The 18,184-nt window shown below is 39.0% G+C and overlaps 1 protein-coding gene across 5 annotated transcripts in view; it reads right to left on the bottom strand.

Annotated features, from left to right (window-relative positions):
• ZNF280D (zinc finger protein 280D) overlaps window positions 1–17,623 on the bottom strand; it is a 116,983-nt gene extending 99,360 nt beyond the window's left edge. For 4 of the 5 annotated variants that reach the window (XM_046653190.1, XM_046653187.1, XM_046653185.1 and 1 more), the window contains exon 1: window positions 17,477–17,622. The gene's annotated coding sequence lies outside the window, so the exon portion shown is untranslated. Of the gene's footprint in view, window positions 1–17,476 lie in introns of all 5 variants that reach the window. The other variant, XM_046653189.1, reaches the window with a different exon arrangement.
• Between the last annotated feature and the right edge of the window lie 561 nt (window positions 17,624–18,184).

Genomic DNA, 18,184 nt, shown 5'->3' on the forward strand with positions numbered 1-18,184 from the left:
TCAACCACTTACTAGCTGTATGAACTTGGGCAAGTTAGTTAATTTCTGTGCCTTGCTTTACTATGTGTGTGGGTATATATACATATATATTACTTATTTCATAGAGTTATAATGAAGATTAAAATGAGATAATATACATAAAGCACATAGCTTGGTGGCTGGCACAGAAACCACTCAATAAATCTTACTCTTTTTTTTTTTTGAGGAAGATTAGCCCTGAGCTAACATCTGCCACCAATCCTCCTCTTTTTCGCTGAGGAAGACGCCCTGAGCTAACATCCACGCCCAACTTCCTCTACTTTATATGCAGGATGCCTACCACAGCATGGCTTGACAAGCGGTACGTAGGTCCGCACACAGGGATCCGAACCCGCGAACCTCTGGCCACCGAAGCGGAAGGTATGAACTTAACTGCTGCGCCACTGGGCCAGCCCATTACCCATTTTTAACTCTGGGCTAAATCCCATGTTAAAGAAGTCTAAGAACTGATCACAATTTTGTTATTATACTGAAATTTACAAGCTATCAGCTGAGCATTTAAAAATCATTTTATTATATAAGATCTCCATTACAACAGTATTTCTCATGATGAAATTTTAGGTTTATGAATATACCTTCTGGAATGTGGCTATCAAATGTATCGTGCCATATTTTCATTTTACCAAAGCATTTATAAACTAGTTAAAACACAAATAACATAAACTTCAAGTCCTCATTGAACATTATAAATACTACAATTTATCAACATTGTTAAATTATATACTACTAATCTCATAAAATAAAACAAGTAGCTAATTCAAAAATACCAACATATAAAAATTTACATTTGGATAAAGTGTCTTATACCATTTCCACTAAAAAAAAAAATTTCATTCTACATGCATACCTGTATTTTAACTTCTAAAAAAACATCCTTTTTAAAAAGGAGTAGGCAAATACAAAAGTGAATGTGAGGAATATGGTGAATGGTTAAATTTTCCATCTCCCCAGACCCCAAAAGTTAGTTATTCAATAAAACAATCCAAGAAACCACATTAGAAAGTTAATCTTTGTTTTTTCTTCTCATCATAAAAATAAAGTTTTAATTGGGGATTGCATTCCTAACTAAGATGTTGGCAACATTGGGGCCAACCCAGTGGTACAGCAGTTAAGTGCACACGTTCTGCTTCAGTGGCCCGGGGTCCGCCGGTTCAGATTCCGGGTGCGGACATGGCACCGCTTGGCAAACCATGCTGTGGTAGGCATCCCACATATAAAGTAGAGGAAGACGGGCATGGATGTTAGCTCAGGGCCAGTCTTCCTCAGCAAAAAGAGGAGGATTGGCGGCAGATGTTAGCACAGAGCTAATCTTCCTCAAATAAATAAATAAATAAATAAGTTCTCCAGTTTAAGAAAAAAAAAGAAGTTGGCAACACCAAAACCAGATACGATTAATTTAACATAAAAGGGAAAATATAAAATAAAAATTAATATAATCATTCCAAATAATGAAAATTTATGTTCAAAATAAGTACAGCATATACTTAAAGTTCAACTCGCTCATAAATTTAGTCTAAGATTAACATCCTAGCTGTAAGCAACACTAAACCTTTAACAATTTTATATACTTGGAAGAGTTTTTCAGTGGAATGATTTGGATGACACAGGGTCATTGGAACACTTCATAAAAGTTTGATCTGTCACTTTTCCCTCTCACAAATTTCAAAAAAAAATCAGGCATTCAAATCATTCCACAGACTTGAAAGCTTTGGTTTATGTTCTATTCCATTTTATAAACAATTCTTTAGTTTTTGTCACTAATGGCATGCTGCAATGGAGTCTATAATTTTAGAATTCTAATTCCAAAGGAATAGAGCTTAAAGGATTCAAAGTGGGTTCTTAACTATGAGTAACAACCTGCTATTTCCAACCCAGGTTTTGTAACCTCTCAAGAATTTCCAACTGTTCCAAGGAGGTACTCGAAAATTAATTTTAATTTAATTTTCATTATCTTAAAAATATACACGATCTTTTGAGGAAGAAGAATCATTTAAAAAACTGTTCTATACCATCTTTATATCCATCATCTACTGATTCCATCATGGAAATTAACTGTAACAGGATTAGAAAAGCAGAGAATGATATCTACTTTGGCACTTTAAGACAAATCACACAAATAGAAACCTTAAATCATAAGCACTAAACCCATATATAATTGAAAGAGAGACCCACAACTAAAATTTGATTTCATAAAATTCAGGTATTTAAATATGAACTTTCATAAAGAAATTATTAAAAATTTTTATTTACAAACATTAAACAGATGAAATTTCAAAACAGTATTTCTTCTTTTTATGCCTATTTTCTTAATGCTTTATTGTTAGAAAACTAAGTATCCATCCTTTTTAGAATCAGTCCAGTTGTTATCGTTAAAAACCACAGACTTATTCTCAAGAAGGGCACATTCCAACCACATAAAATGCACTGTTAGAAACACCTCATCACTAGCAGCTAAAGTATTGCAGACAAAATACTAGGTGATCATAAAAACTAGATGTCACATCAAATCTCACCCAATTTCTGAAACACTCTAATTGTTATTTTAAGTAAAACTCTGCCTTCTGAAAATGGTCATTCCAAGAAAATGAGAAAAGGACCTAACAAGGGAGAATATGGATATAGATAGTTTAATTTTTCAAGTAAACCAAAAATTTCAAATGTCACTTTTAAAAGATTATACATTCAGGAATCTTCACAGTGAACAGGCAAACAGAGAAGGGGAAGCCTTGGGACTCAGCCTTGAAAGCAGCAGCCTACAAACGAGATCAGAACTAGGAGAGGAAATCCAGGTCTTGAAAGAAGCTGACCTGGCTGTTTCCAAGAATAAGGCCCAAAGAGCAATTAGACCAGCTTCTGCTATCCACCTCCTAACCTGGAGAAAAAACTTCATTCTCCGAAGGTGGAGAATCAAAGAATTACCACTTTTATTCACGGAAATTAGGAGAAATCCAGATGGATTCCTTAAAGTCTGAAGGGGATCAGAACATGCCACCCCAAAATATGCCACTTTGGCATAAGGATTGTTTTGAGCTAAAGGGAATTAAGAAGTGGAAGAAACAGAAAGAGCTCTCTGCCTTCCCTATCTGTCTAAAAGCAGGACATAAATTTCCCTCTTCCATACCAGGAATAGGAAAAACTACCATTATCACTGGAAACAGGTCGGCACCAAAATGGGTCTGCACAAACAAACCTGACTAAAATAACCCTTATCTTCCATTAGTTTCCCCTATATATTTACCTTTCCTCTATTTACCACTCCTAGAAGACCAAATCCCTTTTCCTTTGTCTTGCCACTTCACAAATTAACCACCCTTTGTTAAAATGGTATAAGCCCCCACATCTAACCACCTCTTTTGTCTTTTTTTCTCTATGAAGACCTCCATAAAGATAAAAATTTAAATATTAACATCAAATAAAATTTGCATACCTATTTTAATCTGTCTTTTTATCAGTTTAATTTGCAGGTCCCAGGTACTTAACCCAAGAGGATAAAGAAAAAGGTTTTTTTTCCTCCACTACAAGCCAAAACAATTCTCCAAGTTAGTAAGGTCAATCAGGATATTCTAAAGACAATGAAAATACTCCATAACATAAACAATTAAGACTTAAAAAAAATAACACACTTAATCATTTCCTATCTAATGCAAGGCACAGTCTTCAGTGCTGCATAGAAGATGAAAAAAGTCCCTACTTCAAGAAGCTATCTAGTAGGGCGATTATGATAAATACAGAAATATCATACAAAACAGGGCATGGTAGGTGTAATAATAAATACTAAAAGTGCTATAGCAGAGGTTCTTGATAAGGCATGGGGGAACCACAGAAATAAGAAATATGCAAAATGTGCACAACTTGTACTTTTTATGGGAGCATCAAATTCTCACAAGGATCTATGAACCAAAAAGGCTAAGAATCTGTAGGTCAGGGGTTGGGGAAAAAACAATCAGATCTAGCTGGGGGATATGGAAATGCCCCACCATGGAAAAGACATATACATTAATCCTTAAAGAAAAGATGTTTTCATTAGTTTTTTTAAGTAAAAATGTTCACTGAACATGCTTCAAATATACAGAAGTGTGTGAGTAAAGAGTATGAATGCTTATTCCCTCCCCTCCCCTACCCCCAATCCCACTCATCAGTTTGGTATGTGATGCAATAGATAAGAGTGATTAAAGACACAGATAGGGTAATGGTTCAGGGATAACAAATGCATCCCAATGCCTTATATGTCTTACCGTATAAAGGGCCATATCCATAACAAGGATTTGGATAAAGACCATACTATGTGCAGATTAAATTTATAGATGAGTAAATAGTATAATGCACATTAAATAACAAATGAGGCTTTCAAAAGAACTTCACAAGCTAGAATGAACAGTAGACTCTAGCACAAAATAAGTTTTGTATTTGCTCAAAAAACAAAATTTACAAAAATATAAATTGAAGATGTACTACTTATCAGTTTTGGTTACCACAGATCTAGCAAGTCAGAAGGTCATTCATTGAAAAAGTATATTTATTAAACATGTACTATGTGCCAGATATTGCCAGGCAGGAATACAATGATGATCAAAAATTAAGACACAGGTCTTGCACTCATGAAGCTTATAGTCTAGACAGGGACAAACACTCATAAAAGAGATGTAAACTGACAATGGTTAAGTGCTATGAAGCCTATGGGTATGGAATTTAAATTCAGAGAAAGGAAAATTAGGTCTAGTTAACAATGAAAACTGGCTTCCCTAAGAAAGCAATGATTACGTTGTTATTTGAAGAATGAGTTGAAGTTAACTAGGCAAACAGGAGAGAGAAGAGAGCATTCCAGGCAGAAGAAACAGCATGCGCAAAAGATCTATGGCACAGCAAATACAAGAAACTGAAAAGAAACCAGTGTGACTGGAAAAGAAGCAAGGGGGTATATTGTAGGAAGTAAGATAGGAGTCAAACAATGCAGCACGTTGTAGAACATGCTAAAGAATTTTCTCCTTATCCTAAGAGCAGTGGAAAGCCACTAAGGAGATTTTAAGCAAGAACTGATAGGATCAGATTTGTGATACAGCGTCAAAATAACAGAATTTGAGTATAAAATCAAAGAGATGGCGGTTTTATTCTATTCTGTCCTAATCAATCCCCACTTGGAATACTGTGTATTGGCTACGACTGTTTCAACTATGAGTAACAGAAAACCCAACTCAAACTGGCTTATGCAAAAGAGAATGTATTGGCTCACTTACAGAAATAGCTACAGGCACAATTTAAACAATGATACGTGAACTCGATTTTTCTCTCTCCATTCCTGAGCTTCACTTCCTCTATGTTGATTCTATCCTCAGAAGGGGTCTCCCATTGTGAATGACTGTAGCAGCTCCAACTTAACACCTTCCAAGATTGAAGTCCAGGACAATGATAAGAGCACCAGTTCTGACTGGAGTTAATTGGTTTGACTGAAGTCATATGCCCTTCCCTAAGCCAATCCCTACTGTTAAGGGATTGTGACAGGTTTAGTCCCAGATCATATGCTCCCCCTGGTACCAGAAGTAGAGACCCAACCAAAAAGAACACAAAATAAAGACTGGAGGAGGGGATGGTTCCCCAAAGGAAAATCAAGACATCTGTTACCAAGGTAAGGGTGAACAGATGTTGGGTAGCAAAAATAGACATCCACCACAAGGAATCAGAATCAGAGCTTTGTCTAGGTCAAAGAACTAAAGATAATTAACCTAGGAAACATGAGATGGTGGGGCAGGAATGGTAGAAGTGAAAGCTGTTACAGATATTTTAAAATTTGCCATGAGAAAGAAGGAAAGTGGGTGACTTGTTCTTTCTGGCTCAAGTGCTAACAACAATAACAATAGTAGTAATATTTACTTGTTTTGAGTAACCTAGAGAATTTAATTCCTGGTGTTGAGCTTCAAAATAACTACCTAATTCATTACATACTACTGTAAGATATTATAATTATAAATTATATTATCTATAATAATTATCATTACCATTAGCTAACATTAATTAAATGCATACATTATTTCATCTAATCCTCAAAAAACTCTATGAGATAGACACTATTATTATCCCCACTTTACAGCTGCGGCAACTGAATTCTAGAGGTTAAGTACCTTGCCCAAAGTACTACAACTAAGCGGTAAAGGAAGGATTCAAACCAAGGTACTTCAAAGGCCAGAGATTTCAGTCCCATGCTATTTGTCCTTACCAGGAACAAGACCAAAATTACAGAGAGGCCGATTTCATCTAAACATAAGTACAAAACAATTAGCAGTTAAAATATCAGAAAAGCAGGGGCCGGCCAGGTGGCACAGTGGTTAAGTTTGCACGTTATTCTCAGGGGCCCAGGGTTCACCGGTTTGGATCCCAGGTTCGGACATGGCACCGCTTGGCAAGCCATGCTGTGGTAGGCATCCCACATATAAAGTAGAGGGACATGGGCACGGATGTTAGCTCAGGGCCAGTCTTCCTCAGCAAAAAGAGGAGGATTGGCAGCAGTTAGCTCAGAGCTAATCTTCCTCAAAAAAAAAAAAAAATCAGAAAATGAGGTAAACTTGAGATGTGAAAGATCATCAATGAAAATTATGAAAAAATTCAAGCATTATGTAATTGAAAATGGTCACTTTCAAGATCCCCATCCTCCCAACCCTAATATTGTAAACATATTCATCTAGTAGAGGTATGTTAATTTTTGTCTAGAGTGAAAGGCAAGGCAGATTTGTTATTATTTCAGTAAAAAAAAAAAAATTGTCCTAATTGAGAATGTTGAATTATGAAACTTCATTTTGGAATTATGAATAAAATATTTTGGCAATCAATCTACTATATTCAAATATTCTCTAGAAACATTCGAGTATAATAATGAACGAAGCAGTTGGTTTGAAGCTCAATACTGAAGATGAAAATCTTGAGTTTATTCAAAGTAAGCAAATTCCTGGAGAAAAAGTAATAGTTGATAGTTTTAAACATAAACTGCATTTTAATTAATAAATCTGTTTGATAGTTTAACTCAGCACTCCCAACGATATCAAGATGTACATCACAGACACTGATTCAGAGCAAACATCTCAAATATCAATCATCATGATAAACCAACTTTTTAGAATTTTGACAATTTTCTTAACACCAAATTTTTTAACATTAGTTAGTAGAAAGGCTGTGCTTCAGTAGACTGCTCAAATCTGCAAATCAGTCTAAACCAACAGTCATCAAAAGCTTCTATGTACAAGAACACTTCTTCTTCGCAACAAGGTATTTGGAAGCTCTCTTTGCACCACCTCCTCATCGAAGTAAAACTCCCCGCTGGTCCTGATCATTTGCTCTAGTTATTACTACCCACTCTGTCAGTCAAAACTGAGCTGAGCACAGTAGGGCAGCTACTGCATTTTCTACTGCACAGTATTCTGAAGCTATCCATCTGAAGATCCCAATAACCCTCGCAATAGCCAGATCAACCTACCCTTCCTTTACTTTCATTTTCCTTATCTTCCATCTATTAACCCAATTTCTTGAAATATCCTCCTCAATAATTTTCTGCATACCGACTGACTGATTATCTACCCACCTCCTCCCTTTTAACTCTTCACCCATATTCTCTCCTTAAATAATGTAAAATCAGATTTTCCATAAAGTTTAGACCTCAGCCCTACACAAATTGTTCCCTAAAAGATAGATCTAATAAATTGCAGTCTTAGCTGTCAGTTCTCAGTAGCAATCCATAAAATCATCAAATATTGACGTCCAACCCTGACTTCTCAACTATAGTCCAGTCCTTCATCTCTTAACTGCTGAAAACTGCTATCTGGATACCTAAACGCACCTCAAATTCAGTATTTCCCTAACTGAACATAATTTCCCCTCAAGAATTAGCTCTATAGTATTATTCATAATAGCCAAAAAGTGGAAATAAGCCAATGTTCATCAAGTGATAAATGGATCAACAAAATGTGGTATATTCACACAATGGAATATCATTCAGCAATAAAAAAAAATGAAGTCATGATATGTGCTACAATACAGATATATCTTGAAAACATTTATGCTAAGTCAAAGAAGTCAGTCACATATTGTATGATTCCATTTACATGAAATGTCCAGAATAGGCAAATCCAGAGAGACAGAAAGCAGATTAGTGGTTGCCAAGAACTGGGGGGAGGGGAGAATAGAGAGAGGCTGCTTAATGGGTAATGGGTTTCCTCTTGAGAAGCTGAAAATATTCTGGGATGAGATTGCTGGCTGTACAACATCGTGCATGTACTAAATGTCACTGAAGTGTACACTTTAAAATGCTTAAAATGGTGAGTTTTATGTTAGGTCAATCTTACCCCAATTTATAAAAATTAGTTCTACCCTTGCACTTCTCTTTTTCTACCAATGAAACTGTTATCCTTCTGATCTTGAGTCCTTGGAATTTTTTTCAATGTCTCCCTCTTTTATTCATCATATCTAATCAACTCCCCAGTCCTATAGAGTCTTCCTTCAAAATATCTCCCACAACCACCCTTGCCTTTCCACTCCCTAGGTACTTATTCAGGCCCTTAGAACTTCATACCTATAGTAATAGATTTACTTTATAAGATTCACTTTGTACTCGATCTCTCAGCATCCAGATCTATCTGCTTTGGTCCATTCAATAGAACCACCATATTAACAATTTTCTAAAATAATGCTTTCATTGTGTCACTTATCAATTCTAAACTCTTCAGTAACTCTCCACCAACCCATGCAGAACTGGGTTATCCTAGTGCTAGAAGCTTCCAGGGTACAGTGAGGTGCGCAGAATAGGCCAAATGCTCTAGGAGCTGGCACTTCCACCCATGGTTGGTGCTGCCAGGCTGCAAGGCTAGTCCTGAGATGTCCAGCCCAAGAGAAAAGTAACCTTGAGATAGAAAAGCTGAGGGTGAAGTGAGGGAAGACCAAGGCATCACATCTTACAAAATGAATATACAGCACCCAGTACCCAGTATTACAATGAATGAGATGATCTTTTTCTGAGACTCAGTTTCCTCATCTGTAAAGGATAGATGATAATACCACCCATCTCAAAGGAGTATTTACTTTCAGGATGAAATATGATAACTGTGAATACACCTTATAATCTCTGAAACACTACAATAAAAGAAAGATTAAAAAGATATCTCGTGTTATAACTTCTTAAATGAGCAAAACCACTAACAATGTACTGTCAAAAAAGTAGGGCCAATTTTCTTATTTACTTTTTTCTATTCAATAAAGTTGGGAGATCTATTACTTATTTTTCCCCAAGGAACTTAATAAAGTCATTTCCATGTTGTATTTTGTTTATGAGGGCCTTTTTATCAGCAGCCAGTAATCCTGTATGGTTGAAAGCCAGATAACTTTAAACCTTGAATAGGAAAAGCAAAATGAGTGAGTAAACAAAGCAGGAGATAGGGATTTGGATATACCTGAAACTCCCAGACCCCTCCTAGGCTGGCCCTCCAGGTCTTGCTTCTCAAATGTGCCAAAGGTAACAATTACCCACAAAATAAGGAACACACAGGAATGGAGCCTAGAAGCAAGGAAATTATTTCATAGACTAATGATCTTTGCTTTAGCTAACAGCCCTCAACTGAAAAGCATTCAGGCAGTGGCCATGCTGAAGAAATCCCAAACCCAGCCAAAAAAAAGTGTGGTTGATTAACTTCTAAGGATGGAATCTTCACCTGTCAGTCCACAAACCTCAACCTGAGAAATTTACTATATATTAATTTGCTTAACAATGACTACAATAAACCCACTGCATATTGATATAAATATCTTTATTAAAAACAACTATACTTTCCAAAAAAAATTGAGAGGAGTGGCATTGTTTTACATTTTTGCAAATTTCATTAATATCTGTCTAAATAAAGACAGGACTCTCTTATCTGCTTCTTCATCCACTCTGTTGCACTATATTGCGGTGTTGAAGTGAGGAAAATCCAGACTCATAAGATAGGTAGGTGGTAAAGAGAGGACCCTGTGAAGACTTGAAAGCGTCTAAAGTCCCCAGACCACTCTTAGAGAACTACTACACTAGAGAAACCAAGTCAAAGCCTTTGTTTAACAAAGAGGGCCAAATTACTATACTGGCCATATTAGCTGGCCAAAAATTTTGTATATAATCCAGAGTAAAGTAATAATTTTTTTTTCTCCTTTATCTCCCCAAACCCCCCCCCGTACACAGTTGTATATCTTAGTTGCACATCCTTCTAGTTGTGGGATGTGGGACGCCACCTCAACTGGCCTGACAAGCAGTGCCATGTCTGCGCCCAGGATCCCAACCCTGGGCCACCACAGCAGAGCGTGCGAACTTAACCACTCGGCCACGGAGCCGGCCCCTAAAGTAATAATTTTAAACTGTTAGAAAATAATCAAGCGATGAGTACAACAGTAAGAAAAAGCAGTTACTGAGCAGTAATTATGTATAAGGCATGGTGTTTAAAAACGCAAAGAAGCAAAACGTACATCATTCCAAAAATCACACTGCATTCATCATGGTGTAGTAAACTAGAAAAGCAGAAATGTTTGCAATAAAAATGATAGAAATAAAAAATATTTTTTATTTAATCCAGTTCACCAACAACCCTAAATATTGCACCCTGATCCTCCAGGGTTCCAGTTAATCATTTTTAACTATGGAGGATATCTGAAGGTAAAGTTTGGAAGGAAGAGGGAAAAAAATGGTAACAAAATTATTTTAGAACAAAAACCTGAAGGAATAACTTTCTAACTACTACAAGCATTCATTAGAGATGTAGTGCAAAAGGTTGAAAAACCTCTCTGTAGTAGGAGAGGCAGGCAGGTTTAATGCGTGTGTCAGAAAGGGGTAGAGCTCTATATCTAACTGACCAGATTAACCACTAACCTTCAGTATACTATCAGGGTCCATAGTAACAATTTTAATGGTTTTTTTTTTTTTTGAGGAAGATTAGCCCTGAGCTAACATCTGCTGCCAATCCTCCTCTTTTTGCTGAGGAAGACTGGCCCTGAGCTAACATTCGTGCCCAACTTCCTCTATATGTGGGACGCCTACCACAGCATGGCTTGCCAAGCGGTGCCATGTCTGCACCCAGGATCCGAACTGGCAAACCCCATGCCACCGAAGCAGAACGTTCGAACTTAACCGCTGCGCCACCGGGCTGGCCCCCAATGTCAGTTTTTGATTTTCCTGCTTGAGCAGTTTCAGTTGTAAAGACTGATGTTTTATGATTCATTGTTTCCTAGAGATCTTCAAGTAACAACAGGAAAATGTATTTATTACTTTTAAATAGAACAAAATTCATTCTATCTTACAATTACATGAGTCTATAGAATTCTTTATAAATCTAAGATACATTATGGGATCTTGGTGATTTATTTTTCCCACATCTTGAAACATTTTGCTAATTTCATCATCCTAGGTGTTATTTCATCATTGTTCATCAACTACTCCCAACTGTGCTTTAAAAACAACTAAAATAATAAGATAACGGAACAATGATTTAATTGTCAAGAAGGATATTGCAAGAGTAAAATAAATCATCACTAATGCATTATCCTTCATTTTTATTTTTCCTTCAGTTTTCTTATTGTTTCACACAAAATATTACATCAAACTTCAAAAAGGTATAAACAACTGAAGACATCATCTTTGTAGTCTGTGTCAGGAAGGAAAAACTTTACTTCTACCCTTTTAGGCTGCAGTAGCTAGGGGCCTGTGAATTAAACTAACAAATGACAGATTAACAGGAGAAAAAGCACCCAATTTTTATTAATATTTACATACACAGGAGTTCACAGAAAAGAAGTAAAACTCAAAGAAGTGGACAGACTCAAGGGCTTATATACCATTTTAACAAAGGGGATTTGGGCTTTGAGAGACAATATATCATGGGAAAGTAACTAGGAAATATATGGGAGAACTAATAGAAGATAAAGGTTATTTTAGTTAGGTCTGTTTATGCAAACTCAACTCCCTGCCAACTCTTCATCTCAGGTGTCACTCTTCCCTTCCTGGTACGAGGGGAAATACCTTCACAAAGGAAACGTATGCCCTGCTTCCAGGCAGATAATGGCAGGGTAGAAAACTCTTCCTCTATCTGTTGATTCTCAATTGCCTTTTGCTAAAAATAGTCCTATGTCAAAGTGGCATATTTTAGGGTGGCATATCCTGATCCTCTTCATCTGCTTTTAGTTTTCACTGAATAGCTTAAGAACTCAGAACTTTTTATTTTCTGCTCATAATGGAACAGAAGAAAACTGACAGAAGAGACATTTCACAATTATCAGATGAATGCAAAGACAGAGAGCAAGCACTTCTGACTCCAAGGATGACAGTGAAATTCAGACTGAGTCTTCAGATCAGATATTCTAGATAAATTTTCTCAAACTCAACAATGAATGAGTGAACAATATATTTCGAAAAACTAAAAGGAAATACGGTATTCTCATTTGGCAGAAAGGATTTCATCATGCAATATTTTTACAAGAATGTAGACCATTCTCTTGCTAAAAGGACATGTGACAGTATTCTTTCATCTTTCATGTCTGTGTGCTAAAGTTTAACTTGATATAGTTCATAAGCAGACAAGTGTTGAATGCAAGCATACAGAACGGTGACCAGAAGGAAAGAGATGATGTGGAAATTTTTTAAACTCACTGGATTAATTATTCTAATTGGTGTCCACAAATCTAAAACTAAAAATATCTTACAATTATGAAGCAAAGAAGACAGCTCTCCTCCCTTCAAGAAAATTATCAACCATCAAATTTTCAAAAGATTCTTCAAGTATTGCATTTGATGATGCACATGCAAAAAGAAGACCCAAAAGGAAACATGAGGTACAACCTAGTAGGGAAGTATTTGAAATCTCAAATCAGTCTTTACAAGAGGAATATGTTTGAGGTTCATGTGTGACAGCTGATGAGCAGTTAGTCGCATTCACACAATGTTGTCCATTTCAGGTACCTATACATATACCTCCACAACTCGGAAAATATTGAATAAAAATATGGGCAACTTGTGAGAGAGAAACATCCTAAGCTTGGAAGATGCAGAAACACATAGATTCAGAAAAGGGGTGAGAGCAGAACCAAGTGTATTACAAGAACTGACAATAGAATTTAAAAACTGTCAGAAACACAACTTGTGAGAAATTTTTTATAAGTTGAGAATTGACTTAGTATTGTCCAGTAAGAAATTTTCCTTAGTTGGCAATATCAGGAAGAAAAGGGTTGAACTTCTGTGAATTTTCACAAATAGAAAGCAAGAGAAGTCAACTGCACATATCCGGATTTCAAAGATTCGATGACTCTTACTGACCTGAGAAAAACTAGTTACTCTTCTCAGCTCAATGCATCCTCAAGCATCAGTGAATTCAAAAACCCCTACCTAAACTAACCTCAAGAAAGATGTATTACGAAAAGACTAAAGGAAGGGTAGATACACTCATTAAGAAGTCAGTACCTACATGTGCAAAAGAATGACTTGAAGATGATGGTCTAGGATTGCAATTAGCACAGAAAACACTTTGATTGTATGGGGAAAGCTTTAATTACAAAACCGTAAGTTACCAAGAATATTCCTCATGCAAACAGGACAAGAACTTGCAAGAACTAGGAAGAGAATTTTATCTTCCCTCTAACCACAATATTCCTTTGCACAGGTCTCACAGTGGGAAGAATAAAGGAAGCTGTTCTTCGTGTAGATACAAAAACTTTAAAAAAAAAAAAAAGTGTACTACAATTGTAATAAGAACGTTTGCCAAGAGCATTCAAACATGATGCATATTCACTGTAGGCGTGGTATGTAATTAGATGCATGAGATATATTTTTTGTTTTTCATTTTTCTGTATATACAAAGAGCATACAAAGAGTGTATACAAAGAGATATGCTGTTTAATCTTATTAAAAGCTCTAATAAGTTGTGTTACACTATCTCTTTATTCTCCTGTAAATTATAAATTATATAATAATATAAAATTATATAAAATAATTTAAAATACAATAAAATAAAATGAAATGCTTCCTTTCAGTCTAGATGGTAAATAGTGATAACTATTTTTCCTGGTATTCTGAGAGTTAAAAGAATTCTTTAAAAAATTGGTTTGCAGAAATGAATAAAAATTACACATTTTTGACACGTTACCAAGTAAACCAAGTCATTATTTCTTTAAAACAACCTGACTGAAAAATAAAATTTTTTTTATTGCAGTAACATTGCATTATAGCATTACATAACATAATCAAATATTTTTGAGTTCTCTGAAGGACTCAAAACATAAACTATTCAGGATTATATATTTAATTAGTGAATGTCATAAATATTTCTCATCTTTCAAAAGTTACTTTTGAAATAACAAAATACGTCATCAATAATCTACAATTTCCTGGCACCTAAAACTACAGTCTACTTTCTATCTACAAAAATTGCTATTCCATTTAGGTATATCCCCTGCCCAACTCGTATAGAAAAAAAAAATCTTGGTTTAGTTTTAAATGTTGTCTTGAATAAAGAAAACAAGTGTGGAACAGAAGGGTACAACATTATTCCTTTCTTTTGCCCTCCTCCCCCCCTCTAAAAAAGCCAATGCTGAGGAGTAAAACACTGGAGTGAAGAAGCCTAACGAGGACTAGATAGCCTAACTGGAAAGAACGGGTTGAGGGTTGAAGTAGGAATGCCGAGATTTGCTGTCTTCCAGTAACAAATGACCTCAAAACTTTTCAATTTATCACAGCTTATTACTGCTACAAGGGCCCTAAGCAAACCTTCAAAGGAGGCAGTCTTTCTGACATCTACTTTCTGCCTCTCTCCCCTAGCCACCACAGACTCTGATGCCAACTGGTAGCAGCAATTCCAAGTTCCCCAAACTAGGTGAGTTAATGCTACCCCTCCCCTTTCACCCCCAAACACTCATTTCTACATGACTGCTCCCAGCTATGTCTTTATCAGACTACTGCAGGTAAATTCACACCAAATACCAATGCCAAAATATCACCCCACAGATTACCTGTTAATTGCAAAGGGAAATAGTTACAATGGAAAAATAGTCTGTCACCACCTTATCCAAGAGATCAAATTTGGGATTACTAATAGGATAACCCTACTTTATGGTCTTCTGGTGCTATCTAATATGAATTACACTGCATGACTTATGAAGCATTCTTGCCAAACATATCAAGCCTGATCTACTCAAGCCTTTAGATCTAACTTCAAGTTTACAGAAAATATAGGGGATAGAGGGTTGAATTTAAACCCCATGAGGAGGAAACTGTCAGTAAAATACAGAATGTGGGTTATTCTTTAAGACTACTGGCCTGGTCTCTCTAACAGGTCAATGTTATCAACAACAAAAAAAGAGGGAACTATACTAAATTTTTTTAAAAACTAATACAAACAAATGTAATGCATGATTAGATACTGGGTCCAAAATAAACGACTGAAAAGGACATTTTGAGGACAATGGGAAAATGTGAATACATACTACAGACATATATTAGATTGTAGGGATTATTCTTAAGTGTGATTATGGTACGCAGAAAATTGGCCTTAATCTTATAACATACATACTGACACACATACAGTAGATAGGTGTGAACTGTCATATTACCTACAAGCTTGGAAAATGTTCACCAAAAAGAGCATGAGATAGGTAGGTAAAGCAAATGTGGCAAAATGGTAACAACTATTAAAAATAGGTAGCAGGTATGAGTGTTCAAATGTGCTATTTGTCAATTTTTCAATACTTTGGGGGGGAAAACATGAAAACAAATAAAAACTTGAAAAGTTAAGAAACGAACTCTTAAAAATAAAAATGTAGGGCCAGCCCGGGTGACCTAGTGGTTAAGTTCAGTGCCCTCTGCGCCAGGGTTCGGTTTGAGGGGCAGAGCACTGCCACTTGTCAGTGGCCATGCTGTGGTGGCGGCTCACATACAAAAAGAGGAAGATTGGCAACAGCTGTTAGCTCAGGGCAAATCTCCCACAGCTAAAAATACAATAAAAAGAATGTAAAAGAAGCAGCCTTTGAATAGTATTCCTTAAATTTCCAAGGTGAGCCTCCTTGCCTCTTCTCCTCACTCCATTCTCACAAAAAATTAAACAATATAGTGAACTGAGCACTGAACGAGGAATCAGAAGACCTAAGGTTCTAGAAATGGCTCCATCACTTCCTAGCCACGACCTCATTAAAGACCTCTCCCTGAGCTTCTGATCTCCCCTTCAAAACAGTTCTATCCACACAGACCACTACAGACGGGGTTATGAGGTACAAATCAGGCGGTATCAATGACAGATCCAAACGCAAGCTCCAGTTACACTGGTATCTGTACCGAGGGTTTAAAACCCCAGGCGCACAGCGCCCTAACTCAACGCCCCCAGCAAGCCGGCGTCCTCGCAGGCCCAGGTTTCTGCTTAGAGACACTGGCGTTAGCGCAGCAATGCCCCGACGCAGGACACCTCACAAATGCTAAGGGGCGGCTTTTGTCCTCTCACGCTCTCCTCCTAGGTTGCAATTTTACGTTTAACGGCACTGAAAGACGTCGAATGCTTAAGCCACAGTCCGAACCTGGAAGTAATAAATAAATGAACTTTCAGTTCACAGAATTTTTCTAAAACCGACAGATCTTTGCAAACAAAGAGAACCCCTCGGACGAAGCTCTCCCGTGCTCGCAGAAGCGGGTTCGTTTTGACGTTTCTCCTCCCTAAACGCGTTCACACTGGAGCTAAGTCGGGAGGAAGTCCCTCCATCTCCAGAGCAGGATCAAACCCCAGAGTGAGATCATTCTTTCCGCCTTGTCCAGGGAGACCTGAAAGCTCGCTCAGAGAATCGCGGCTCCAAGTCCACGCTTCTCCCAGGGCCCTTCTCCCGGAGACAATAACGGGGCTGCCGTGGCGGAGCGGGCCAGTGCCTCCGCCAAGAGCCAGGGTGTGAGGGTGCAGTGACTGGTCACCTGGGCCCTGGGGTGCCCGATGCCTGAAGGCTCGGAAGCCCCCTGGCTCTCCTCGCCCACAGCTGGAGAGACCCGGGAGGGCCGCTGTGAGGAGCGTCGGGCCCCGCCAAACAGCAGCACAAAATGTACGGCAGGCCAAAGGGAGCCGCCTCCAGAGAAAAGCCAAACCCCGCGGGGGCAAACAGGCCCGCGGTCCCCAGGAGGTGAGGTGGAGGCGGCGAAGGAGGAGACGCCGGCGCCGGCGGCGGCCTGCCCGGCCCCGGCCTGCAGCCCCGAGCCGCGGCCGCGTCGCGCCGGGATCCCTCCCCCGCCGGGGCCGACGCAAGATGGCGGGCCGGCGGCCGCCGCGCAGCCGGTCCCCTCCCCCGCGCCCTGGGCGCTCTCGGCGACCCGCGCCGGCCTCGACACCCCCAACCCAGCGCCCCCGGAGTGAGGCGGCGCAGGCCGCGCGGGAGGGCCTCTGCCTGCTGCCGCGCGGGGCGGGCGGGGGCGGGGGGCGCTTACCGTGAGCGGAGCGGATCGGCCTGACTGGGGCCCTGAGGAGGAGGAGAAAGAGGAGGAGGAAAAGGAGGAGCACGGAAAGCTACACGGCGGCGGCGGCGGCGGCTCCCATTGCGGAGCAGGCAGCCGAGCCGGGGAAGGGGGAGCGGGCGTGAAGGCGCGCGCTGCCTCATGGGTAGGCTCCGGGTCAGCCTCGGCGCGTCCGGGCTCCCTTTCTTCTCGCCGACGCGGGAGGCGGGCGCAGGCATGTGCGCCGCGCGGCAGGCCTTCGAAGGCCGCGGCGCCCGGCCACGCGCAGGCCGCGGCCGAGGGCTCCATGCGGACCCGCTCGGCTCCGGGCGCCCGCCGGCTCGCAGGGCTGCGTTCCCGACATCGGGGCGAATCTGAAGGCGTGGAGAAGGGAGTTCCGGAGCCTCCCTGCGTGTTCTCCGCAGGCTTGGAAAGTAATGAAGGTCGGGGAAGAGAGGCGCCATTAAAAAGAAATAGTGTGCCAGAGGGGCGAAGACTTAAACCAGACGAGAAGTAGTAGTAGAGTCAGATTCTTTTAATAACTGGCTAATTTTGCCAAATTTGTTTCCAAGAAACGATTTTGCTTGTGTCTGTTTTAACTCCTAATTCTGACATATGGATGCCTATAACTAAAAAAAACGTTAAACGCATTACGAGAACACCTGCCAAGATACTGCTTGCGTAAATACTTGCTAAACGTTG

The sequence above is a fragment of the Equus quagga genome, chromosome 2 (assembly GCF_021613505.1).
Source record: "Equus quagga isolate Etosha38 chromosome 2, UCLA_HA_Equagga_1.0, whole genome shotgun sequence".
In the NCBI taxonomy this organism is placed as follows: domain Eukaryota; kingdom Metazoa; phylum Chordata; class Mammalia; order Perissodactyla; family Equidae; genus Equus; species Equus quagga.